The sequence below is a fragment of the Rutidosis leptorrhynchoides genome, chromosome 10, assembly GCF_046630445.1.
Source record: "Rutidosis leptorrhynchoides isolate AG116_Rl617_1_P2 chromosome 10, CSIRO_AGI_Rlap_v1, whole genome shotgun sequence".
Taxonomy (NCBI): Eukaryota; Viridiplantae; Streptophyta; class Magnoliopsida; order Asterales; family Asteraceae; genus Rutidosis; species Rutidosis leptorrhynchoides.
In genome coordinates, this window is record NC_092342.1 from 117,704,645 (window position 1) to 117,717,500 (window position 12,856).

Sequence of the window (12,856 nt, forward strand, 5' to 3'; positions counted from 1 at the left end):
CTTATACTATATTATATTATATTATATTATATTATATATTATATACTGTATATTATATTATATATTATATATACTGTATATTATATTATATATTATATTATATTATTTATTACTTCATATATGTGGAGTATTATTATGTATAATTAAAATTAAAAAGTAAAACCGCTTACAAACATAAGTTTACGCAGTAGCCGCAATGCAAGTATTGTTACGAAAACGTTGATACTTAGGATTTAAATAGCAGCATCAATACGAGCGTATAAATCTTCAATTACACGAGCGTATAAATCTTCAATCTTTTTATAATTTTATTCATTATCTTCTACACTTTCAGTACAAACTTTGTTGCTTAGGATTTAAATAGCAGCATCAATACGTGTTTGTATTACATTGTCCATTCACGAGACGTTCAAATCATAAAAGCTTGAAATTCAAGTCGTTAAACTTGACAACAACTCTTGTGTTCAGGGGTGCATTTATTTGCATATAAGGTGTTTGTTGAAATGCCAGGTAGCTTAATCTGTGAATTGTGACACCGTCTGATATTTGAGCTACATTGATAATTTATATTGTGTTATAAACCCTTTTAAGTAAAAGATTACTAGCCAATAGTACACATTAGTTATATCACCATAAAACTGTATTAGAATTTCATGATTGCATTTCACATAATCGAATCACAAGCTTGAAGTTCAAGACGTTAAACTCGTCAACAAGCTTTGTGTTCATGGGTGATACTATATTGCACATAATGTGTTCGATGAAATGCTAGGTAGCATTAATATACACTGGTATGATATCTAAGCTACATTTGATCCTTTGTTCTAGTTTGTATGGTGTGAATCCATTTTAGTTAAAAACATTAATCTAGCGAATAGTATGATTTATGCTATAGCATACCATTGGTTAATACCGGCATTGCTTATTTTTAGCAGAAGCACTTTGACTATAAATATGATTCACTCTCTAATTTGATTACTTACGTCTAATGTTCATTAAGTAAAATTCACATCATTAAAATAAGTAACTTTCTGTTGGGAATTGTGCAGAATTTCTAGTTTAGACGTCCTCGTCTAAACCGCTCGCTACCTATGCCTAGACTCATGATGAAAAAGAATCTTTCGATTCTCAAAGATTATGTAGTTTGTGCCTCTTTAAATTCTGCTAAATTTCGTTTAAAGTTGGCCTGTTTCACCAGCCTTTCCCCTGCCAATGAAGACAAGTACTATGATGATTCACCTAATAACATTGACCTTGTTATTGCAAAAGTTCAAGCTCGAAGGACCGATGATGAAATTTTTCCGGTCTCTCGTGCACGATCAAGCTTGTAATGCCATACCTATATCACACAATCTTGTTTCTCAGCTGCTTTATCGATTCAAAGATGACTGGAAATCAGCATTAGGTGTATTTAAATGGATAGAATCACACCCTGAATACAAACCATCATCTGAATCATATGACATGATGTTGGACATATTAGGGAAAACGAAACAAATGGAAAATATGATGTCTTTACTAGACAAAATGAATCAAGATTATCGTGTAACAATGAATAGTACTGCGAAGGTTATGAGATGTCTTTGTGGGGCGGGAAAATGGGAATCTGCTGTAATGGTATTTGACGATTTACACAAATATGGCTTGGGTAAAACCACAGGTTCGATGAATCTTTTACTTGACACTCTTTGTAAAGCAAATAAAGTCGAACAAGCCCGTAAAATCTTTTTGGAGTTAAAATCGTGCATACCCCCTTCTACTAATACGTATAATATATTTATATACACGGTTGGTGTAAAGTTAATCGGGTCGATGAAGCAATTTGGACCATTCAAGAAATGAAACGTATCGGATTTAACACGTCTGTTATAACTTATTCCACCATTATTGAGTCATACTGTCGACATTCTAATTTTAGTAAGGTTTATGAGGCACTTGATGAAATGGAAGCTAACGGTTGCCGTGCTAATGTTGTAACGTTCACTACTATTATGAGTTATTTGACTAAAAATAAAGAATATGATGAAGCATTGAAAATACCCGAGAGAATGAAGTTAGTTGGATGTAAGCCCGATACACATTTTTACAACGCGTTGAGTCATACATTAGCAAAAGCAGGACAGGTTCAAGAAGCTATTAATGTATTTGAGTTTGAAATGGCAAGTTTTGGTGTTCAACCAAACAAATCGACCTATAATTCAATGATTGCAATGTATTGTCATCATGGTCGGGAACATGAAGCCCTAAATGTGTTAGAAAGTTTGGAAAGTTCTGAACTTTGTAGGCCTGATATTCAGTCGTTTAGTCCATTACTGAAACTATGTTTTAAAACCGGGAAAACGGATGTTTTTTTGGGTAGTTTGTTAGACGACATGGTTAATAAGCATCATCTTAGCTTCGATTTGGGAGTATACACTCTTTTGATCCATGGGTTATGTAGAGCGAATAAGTGTGAGTGGGCGTACCGACTTTTTCAGGAGATGGTAGCTAAAGATATTATACCGCGATATAATACGTGTTCTTTGCTTCTGAATGAAATCAAGCATAGGAATAACTATGATGCTGCTGATCATATTGAAGGGTATATGAAGCGTATGAAATCTTCTTGAGGATTAAATAATTTTTGTTTCCAGATACTTTAAGATAATACATTGGTGGTGGTAGTATTATTATGTTTGTTTATGTGGTTTGTTCTTGGTTCATTGATAATGAATTTTGGTACAATCTTAGTATAAGTTCGTTTATTTTATTTAAAATTGTTAGTAATTACTTTATTTTTAGGAAATAAAAGCTCTTTCACATAACAGGTATGGTGTGTTGTATTTTTTATTTATTTTATTTTTGTTCATTAGGCAAGAGTGATTAAAGACAACCCGCATGTGTTTTTTCATGTCGGATTACACAAATAGAATAACGTAATCAATAAAATTTACTCCTTTTGTATCCATCTGTAACCACTACTACAACTTTTGTTGTGTCTTATATTTTTGTATGCACAGTAACCATATGGGTTTTGTTAGATCAACTCTCTTGAATCTATATAGACCCTTAGACCACTCCGGTTTCATTATCCGTCATTACCCGCTCATTACCCGTAATGAACCATAGGCACGACTTAGTTACCCGCATTAGTTACCCGCACTCACCATGGATTTAACGGATGTGTTTAGTTAGTTATAGGAATTGTGGGTCCAATGGTTTTTTATTGTTGGACTTGATGCTTTATTGCTTTTATGTTGTATATTAAGAGGAGTATTGTTAAGCCATGATAGGGAGTGTTTAGTTATGAGTTAGTTATAGGATATTGGTGTTGATGTGACGCTGATGTGGAAGATTAACAGGATGAATAGAAGATTAACAGGATGAATAGTTTAGTTACGATAGGGAGTGACCTAAGAAAGAATATCAATTCTCATTTGGGTTTTTCTTGGTTTTCAATGAGATTAACATCTTTCCTCAAATCTTACCAAAATAAACTTTGGGTTCTGTTGATTTTCGTGTTTAGCCAAATGGGTATAATGTTTAATAATGATTCCAATGGCTCCTTCATATTTCCCATTAATGGTGGTATGCATCTCCAATTGATTTAGCAGCTGCAACTGGTCACTATGATTGAGTCATTGAGCTTCTTTATTTTGTCCCAAATTTGCTTATCAAATTAACATCCTTAGTCGTGTAAGGTGGCTTGAAATAGTATGGTACACTGAAGAACAATTCAATGATGTTGCCGAACACAGATAAAAAATGGCCATGATTATAATGTCTTGATCAGAGCTGGTTATGATGGTTGACTACTTTACACAGCTGCATCAGCTAGTGATTTACGTAGGATTTCTTAAATATTTGTTGAATAGGATACCACTATTAGTTTTGGTGAAGGGGAATATGGAGTTCCTGGATGATTTTTTTTTTTTAAATGTTATGGTTACACTACTGGAAAATCGATTTTTCCGGACGATTATTCCGGACGATAAATCGTCCCAGAAGGTCTTTCCGGACGACACATAAGTCGTCCAGGAAAGTTCGTCCCAAAAAGTTTTCCCGGACGGCCAGTTTTTTTCCCGGATTGAAGATGGGCCCCACATTGACTTTCAACGCTTGCCTTTGTGGACGATATTTCCGGACGACACTTGAAGACGACTTATTGTCCCGAAAGGTTTAATATTAAAACAATATTTTATTTTTATTAATAATTATTTAATGATAATAGAAAATACAAGATAATCCTGGACGACATAATCCCGGACGACTTGTCGTCCGAAAAGGTGTCTGTTGCTTCTGCAGCCGTATTCGTTTCTGCAGTTTTCCAGCCGTACGAAACGACACATTTCAAATATCAAAACCTGCTACATAAATACAATTATAGTTTCACAAAATATCACGATAACATTAAACAAAAGTATCCAAACGCCAATTACAATAATTATCCAAACATTTCAAAATCCGGAAAACTACTAAATCAACTAATATCATTTACAAAACATAACTTAACATTAAACACACCCAACAAAAGCATAATTGTCTTCAAACACACCCAACAAATTACAAATCGCCAAATCCATCATCATACAAATCTTCATCATTGTTATGGCTCGGGCGCGGAGTATTGGAATTGAAAGTACCGGAAGTATACCCAAAATTTGGTAGAATATCGGGAGGGACTACAAGATTATTAAAGCAAAGATTTGTTCAATTTGACTCGCCGTGTAGATTTGTTCAATTCACTCAAAACGGATTTAAAACGAAGAAGTTATGGGTAAAACAAGATTGGATAATTTTTCTTGTTGTAGCAACGTGAAAATTGGTAACAAATCTATATTAATCATATCCTAGCTAACTTATATTGTATTATACATGTATTCTAATATATTATGTAATCTTGGGATACCATAGACACGTATGCAAATGTTTTGACATATCATATCGACCCATGTGTATATATTATTTGGAACAACCCGAGACACTCTATATGCAGTAATGTTTGAGTTAGCTATACAGGGTTGAGGTTGATTCCAAAAATATATATACTTTGAGTTGTGATCTAGCCTGAGACGTGTATACACTAGGTCGTGGATTGAATCAAGATAATATATATCAATTTTTTTCAGTACATCTAACGTTGGACAACTAGTTGTAGGTTACTAACGAGGACAGCTGACTTAATAAACTTAAAATATCAAAATGTATTAAAAGTGTTGTAAATATATTTTGAATATACTTTGATATATATGTACATATTTGTTATAGGTTCATGAATCGACCAGTGGCTAAGTCTTACTTCCCGACGAAGTAAAAATCTGTGAAAGTGAGTTATAGTCCCACTTTTAAAATCTAATAGTTTTGGGATGAGAATACATGCAGGTTTTATAAATGATTTACAAAATAGACAAAAGTACGTGAAACTACATTCTATGGTTGAATTATCGAAATCGAATATGCCCCTTTTTATTAAGTCTGGTAATCTAAGAATTAGGGAACATACACCCTAATTGACGCGAATCCTAAAGATAGATCTATTGGTCCTAACAAACCCCATCCAAAGTACCGGATGCTTTAGTACTTCGAAATTTATATCATATCCGAAGGGTGTCCCGGAATGATGGGGATATTCTTATATATGCATCTTGTTAATGTCGGTTACCAGGTATTCACCATATGAATGATTTTTATCTCTATGTATGGGATGCGTATTGAAATATGAAATCTTGTGGTCTATTGTTACGATTTGATATATATATATATATATATATATATATATATATATATATATATATATATATATATATATATATAGGTTAAACCTATAACTCACCAATATTTTTGTGGACGTTTAAAGCATGTTTATTCTCAGGTGAATACTAAGAGCTTCCGCTGTTGCATACTAAAATAAGGACAAGATTTGGAGTCCATGTTTGTATGATATTGTGTAAAAACTGCATTTAAGAAACATATGTCGATGTAATATATTTCTATTGTAAACCATTATGTAATGGTCGTATGTAAACAGTATATTTTAGATTATCATTATTTGATAATCTACGTAATGCTTTTGAAACCTTTATTGATAAAATAAAGGTTTTGGTTGTTTTAAAAATGAATGCAGTCTTTGAAAAACGTCTCATGTAGAGGTCAAAACCTCGCAACGAAATCAATTAATATGGAACGTTTATAATCAATATGAACGGGACATTTCAAATATGCCCCTTTTGCTTGGTAGCCTAAGAATTAGTAAACCGATCTACTAATTGACGCGAATCCTAAAGATAGATCTATTGGGCCTAACGAACCCCATCCATGGTTGCGGATGCTTTAGTACTTCGATGTTGTTTTATCATGTCTGATGGATTTTCCGGAATGATAGGGGATATTCTTATATGCATCTTGTTAATGTCGATTACTAGGTGTTCACCATATGAATGATTTTTATCTCTATGTATGGGATGTATATTGAAATATGAAATCTTGTGGTCTATTATTACAATTTGATAAATATATAGGTTAAACCTATAACTCACCAACATTTTTGTTGACGTTTAAAGCATGTTTATTCTCAGGTGATTATTAAGAGCTTCCGCTGTTGCATGCTAATATATGGACAATATTTGGTGTCAGCATGCTTGTATAATATTGTTTAAAACTGCATTCGAGATTTATTTTGTTGTAACATATTAATATTGTAAACCAATATGTATTGGTAGTGTGTAAGTGTGATATTTTTAGATTATCATTTCTGGATAATCTAGGTGGTGTCTTTTTAACCTTGTCGATAAAATAAAGGTTATGGTTTGTTTTAAAAACGAATGCAGTCTTTGAAAAACGTCTCATATAGAGGTCAAAACCTCGCAACGAAATCAATTAATATGGAACGTTTATAATCGATATGAACGTGACATTTCATAAAACCGGATATACACCGTCGTAGTAACACCGCGGGCTGTTTTGGGTTAGTTAATTAAAAACTATGATAAACTTTGATTTAAAAGTTGTTCTTCTGGAAAAATGATTTTTATTATGAACATGAAACTATATCCAAAAATCATGGTTAAACTCAAAGTGAAAGTATGTTTTCCAAAATGGTCATCTAGAAGTCGTTCTTTCGACTGAAATGACTACCTTTGCAAAAATGACTTGTAACCTGTATTTCCGACTATAAACTTATACTTTTTCTGTTTATATTCATAAACTTAAGTTCAATATGAAACCATAGCAACTTGAATCACTCAAAACGGATTTAAAACGAAGAAGTTATGGGTAAAACAAGATTGGATAATTTTGCTTGTTGTAGCTACGTGAAATTTGTAACAAATCTATACAAATCATATCCTAGCTAACTTATATTGTATTATACATGTATTCTAATATATTATGTAATCTTGGGATACCATAGACACGTATGCAAATGTTTTGACATATCATATCGACCCATGTATATATATTATTTGGAACAACCATAGACACTCTATATGCAGTAATGTTTGAGTTAGCTATACAGGGTTGAGGTTGATTCCAAAAATATATATACTTTGAGTTGTGATCTAGCCTGGAACGTGTATACACTGGGTCGTAGATTGATTCAAGATAATATATATATCGATTTATTTCTGTACATCTAACTGTGAACAACTAGTTGTAGGTTACTAACGAGGACATCTGACTTAATAAACTTAAAACATTAAAAAGTATTAAAAATGTTGTAAATATATTTTGAACATACTTTGATATATATGTACATATTTGTTATAGGTTCGTGAATCGACCCGTGGCCAAGTCTTATTTTTCGACAAAGTGAAAATCTGTGAAAGTGAGTTATAGTCCCATTTTTACTATCTAATATTTTTGGGATGAGAATACATGCAGTTTTGAAAATGATTTACAAAATAGACACAAGTATTGAAACTACATTCTATGTTGAATCGTTATACCGGATATCGCCCTTGTTGAACTTGGTAGCCTAAGAATTGGTGTTTATTATAATTGCCACCAATTGACGCGAATCCTAAAGATAGATCTATGGGCTTTGACACGCCTCATTCAGAGAATTTGAACTGCTTTAGTACTTCGATATTTATATATGGGAATATTCTAGATGCATTTGTTAATGTCGGTTACCAGGTGTTCAACCATATGAATGGTTTTTATGCAGATTGCATGTTATTGAAAGATGAAATCTTGTGGTCTATTATTACAATTTGATATATAGGTTAAACCTATAACTCACCAACATTTTTGTTGACGTTTAAAGCATGTTTATTCTCAGGTGATTATTAAGAGCTTCCGCTGTTGCATGCTAATTTATGGACAAGAGTTGGAGTCAGCATGCTTGTATAATATTGTTTAAAAACTGCATTCGAAGACATATATATTGTTGTGTAATATTATTGTAAACCATTATGTAATGGTCGTGTGAAAACGCTATATTTTAGATTATCATTATTTGATAATCGTCGTAATATTTTAAAGGTTATGGTTTGTTTTAAAAAATCGAATGCAGTCTTTGAAAAACGTCTCATATAGAGGTCAGAACCTCGTAACGAAATCAATTAATATGGAACGTTTATAATCGATATGAACGGGACATTTCAAAAGTTGCTAGGCTTGATTTTTGTGAAATGAGGAGAAAATGAGATAAGTTCACAAAATAAAAATAAAAATAATAAAAGAAAAATGGATTAAGGAGGGGGTATGGCCGAAATGGTCATGGGGAGTGGGCCCCACAAGCCCAAAAGTCTTCTTGATAAATTGCTTTTGGCACGAAAGTCAAAACGTAGCCCGATTCGCGAAAACACCGTTACGCGATTAAAATTTCGTGAAGGACATGCACACGCGAAAAATAAATATAGAAATATTTTATAAACTCATATGATATAGAAATATCATAATTAAAATAATTCGAATTTGAAAATCGCGAAAGTCTGATCGTTGGTTTGAAAACCGAAATAATTTACCGGATAGAAATCCAAGATACGTAGAAACGTACAAATCTAAATACGAACACACACACACACACACACACACACACACATATATATATATATATATGTATATATATATATATATTCCTTATTATATATTATATTATTATTATAATAATATATTATTATTATATATTATTATACGAACACACACACACTTATATTATTATTTTAATAATAATATATTCCTTATTATATGTTTTATATATATATATATATATATATATATATATATATATATATATATATATATATATATATATATATATAAAACATATAATAAGGAATATATTATTATTAAAATAATAATATAAGTCATATAAATGACGTGTCACTAATATCAATTAACAGAAGTTAAATATAAACGGAAAAGAATAACGGAAAAAGTAGGGTCATGACAGTTTAGGGTTTTGGGTTTAGAGACTAAACCCAAAACACTAAACTCTAAACCATAAATTCTTAATCGGGCTAAATTTTGACAAAAAGTACTTCACAAAACATGAAGAAAAAAAAACGTTAACATTCTTCACGATCAATATTATCTTGAATGTTATTTTTGTCGATCGTTTTCCCGCCTAAATAATAACATTCATCATGAAGTGTCTTTTTTAAATGTTCATATTTTCGTGTGATCTTGATGCCCTAAAAAAAATTCCTAAAAAATGAAAAAAATAATTGCTTTCCCCCCGCTTCCCCCGATTGATTACTTACCCATTGATCCTGCCGCTTATACTATATTATATTATATTATATTATATTATATATTATATACTGTATATTATATTATATATTATATATACTGTATATTATATTATATATTATATTATATTATTTATTACTTCATATATGTGGAGTATTATTATGTATAATTAAAATTAAAAAGTAAAACCGCTTACAAACATAAGTTTACGCAGTAGCCGCAATGCAAGTATTGTTACGAAAACGTTGATACTTAGGATTTAAATAGCAGCATCAATACGAGCGTATAAATCTTCAATTACACGAGCGTATAAATCTTCAATCTTTTTATAATTTTATTCATTATCTTCTACACTTTCAGTACAAACTTTGTTGCTTAGGATTTAAATAGCAGCATCAATACGTGTTTGTATTACATTGTCCATTCACGAGACGTTCAAATCATAAAAGCTTGAAATTCAAGTCGTTAAACTTGACAACAACTCTTGTGTTCAGGGGTGCATTTATTTGCATATAAGGTGTTTGTTGAAATGCCAGGTAGCTTAATCTGTGAATTGTGACACCGTCTGATATTTGAGCTACATTGATAATTTATATTGTGTTATAAACCCTTTTAAGTAAAAGATTACTAGCCAATAGTACACATTAGTTATATCACCATAAAACTGTATTAGAATTTCATGATTGCATTTCACATAATCGAATCACAAGCTTGAAGTTCAAGACGTTAAACTCGTCAACAAGCTTTGTGTTCATGGGTGATACTATATTGCACATAATGTGTTCGATGAAATGCTAGGTAGCATTAATATACACTGGTATGATATCTAAGCTACATTTGATCCTTTGTTCTAGTTTGTATGGTGTGAATCCATTTTAGTTAAAAAACATTAATCTAGCGAATAGTATGATTTATGCTATAGCATACCATTGGTTAATACCGGCATTGCTTATTTTTAGCAGAAGCACTTTGACTATAAATATGATTCACTCTCTAATTTGATTACTTACGTCTAATGTTCATTAAGTAAAATTCACATCATTAAAATAAGTAACTTTCTGTTGGGAATTGTGCAGAATTTCTAGTTTAGACGTCCTCGTCTAAACCGCTCGCTACCTATGCCTAGACTCATGATGAAAAAGAATCTTTCGATTCTCAAAGATTATGTAGTTTGTGCCTCTTTAAATTCTGCTAAATTTCGTTTAAAGTTGGCCTGTTTCACCAGCCTTTCCCCTGCCAATGAAGACAAGTACTATGATGATTCACCTAATAACATTGACCTTGTTATTGCAAAAGTTCAAGCTCGAAGGACCGATGATGAAATTTTTCCGGTCTCTCGTGCACGATCAAGCTTGTAATGCCATACCTATATCACACAATCTTGTTTCTCAGCTGCTTTATCGATTCAAAGATGACTGGAAATCAGCATTAGGTGTATTTAAATGGATAGAATCACACCCTGAATACAAACCATCATCTGAATCATATGACATGATGTTGGACATATTAGGGAAAACGAAACAAATGGAAAATATGATGTCTTTACTAGACAAAATGAATCAAGATTATCGTGTAACAATGAATAGTACTGCGAAGGTTATGAGATGTCTTTGTGGGGCGGGAAAATGGGAATCTGCTGTAATGGTATTTGACGATTTACACAAATATGGCTTGGGTAAAACCACAGGTTCGATGAATCTTTTACTTGACACTCTTTGTAAAGCAAATAAAGTCGAACAAGCCCGTAAAATCTTTTTGGAGTTAAAATCGTGCATACCCCCTTCTACTAATACGTATAATATATTTATATACACGGTTGGTGTAAAGTTAATCGGGTCGATGAAGCAATTTGGACCATTCAAGAAATGAAACGTATCGGATTTAACACGTCTGTTATAACTTATTCCACCATTATTGAGTCATACTGTCGACATTCTAATTTTAGTAAGGTTTATGAGGCACTTGATGAAATGGAAGCTAACGGTTGCCGTGCTAATGTTGTAACGTTCACTACTATTATGAGTTATTTGACTAAAAATAAAGAATATGATGAAGCATTGAAAATACCCGAGAGAATGAAGTTAGTTGGATGTAAGCCCGATACACATTTTTACAACGCGTTGAGTCATACATTAGCAAAAGCAGGACAGGTTCAAGAAGCTATTAATGTATTTGAGTTTGAAATGGCAAGTTTTGGTGTTCAACCAAACAAATCGACCTATAATTCAATGATTGCAATGTATTGTCATCATGGTCGGGAACATGAAGCCCTAAATGTGTTAGAAAGTTTGGAAAGTTCTGAACTTTGTAGGCCTGATATTCAGTCGTTTAGTCCATTACTGAAACTATGTTTTAAAACCGGGAAAACGGATGTTTTTTTGGGTAGTTTGTTAGACGACATGGTTAATAAGCATCATCTTAGCTTCGATTTGGGAGTATACACTCTTTTGATCCATGGGTTATGTAGAGCGAATAAGTGTGAGTGGGCGTACCGACTTTTTCAGGAGATGGTAGCTAAAGATATTATACCGCGATATAATACGTGTTCTTTGCTTCTGAATGAAATCAAGCATAGGAATAACTATGATGCTGCTGATCATATTGAAGGGTATATGAAGCGTATGAAATCTTCTTGAGGATTAAATAATTTTTGTTTCCAGATACTTTAAGATAATACATTGGTGGTGGTAGTATTATTATGTTTGTTTATGTGGTTTGTTCTTGGTTCATTGATAATGAATTTTGGTACAATCTTAGTATAAGTTCGTTTATTTTATTTAAAATTGTTAGTAATTACTTTATTTTTAGGAAATAAAAGCTCTTTCACATAACAGGTATGGTGTGTTGTATTTTTTATTTATTTTATTTTTGTTCATTAGGCAAGAGTGATTAAAGACAACCCGCATGTGTTTTTTCATGTCGGATTACACAAATAGAATAACGTAATCAATAAAATTTACTCCTTTTGTATCCATCTGTAACCACTACTACAACTTTTGTTGTGTCTTATATTTTTGTATGCACAGTAACCATATGGGTTTTGTTAGATCAACTCTCTTGAATCTATATAGACCCTTAGACCACTCCGGTTTCATTATCCGTCATTACCCGCTCATTACCCGTAATGAACCATAGGCACGACTTAGTTACCCGCATTAGTTACCCGCACTCACCATGGATTTAA

General features: G+C 32.2%; 2 pseudogenes; both read left to right on the forward strand.

Moving 5' to 3' along the window:
- The first annotated feature begins 1,091 nt into the window (after positions 1–1,091).
- LOC139873587 (pentatricopeptide repeat-containing protein At3g04130, mitochondrial-like) lies at positions 1,092–2,784 on the forward strand (annotated as a pseudogene).
- Positions 2,785–10,790: 8,006 nt separating this feature from the next.
- Positions 10,791–12,483, forward strand: LOC139873567 (pentatricopeptide repeat-containing protein At3g04130, mitochondrial-like; annotated as a pseudogene).
- The last annotated feature ends 373 nt before the right edge of the window (positions 12,484–12,856 follow it).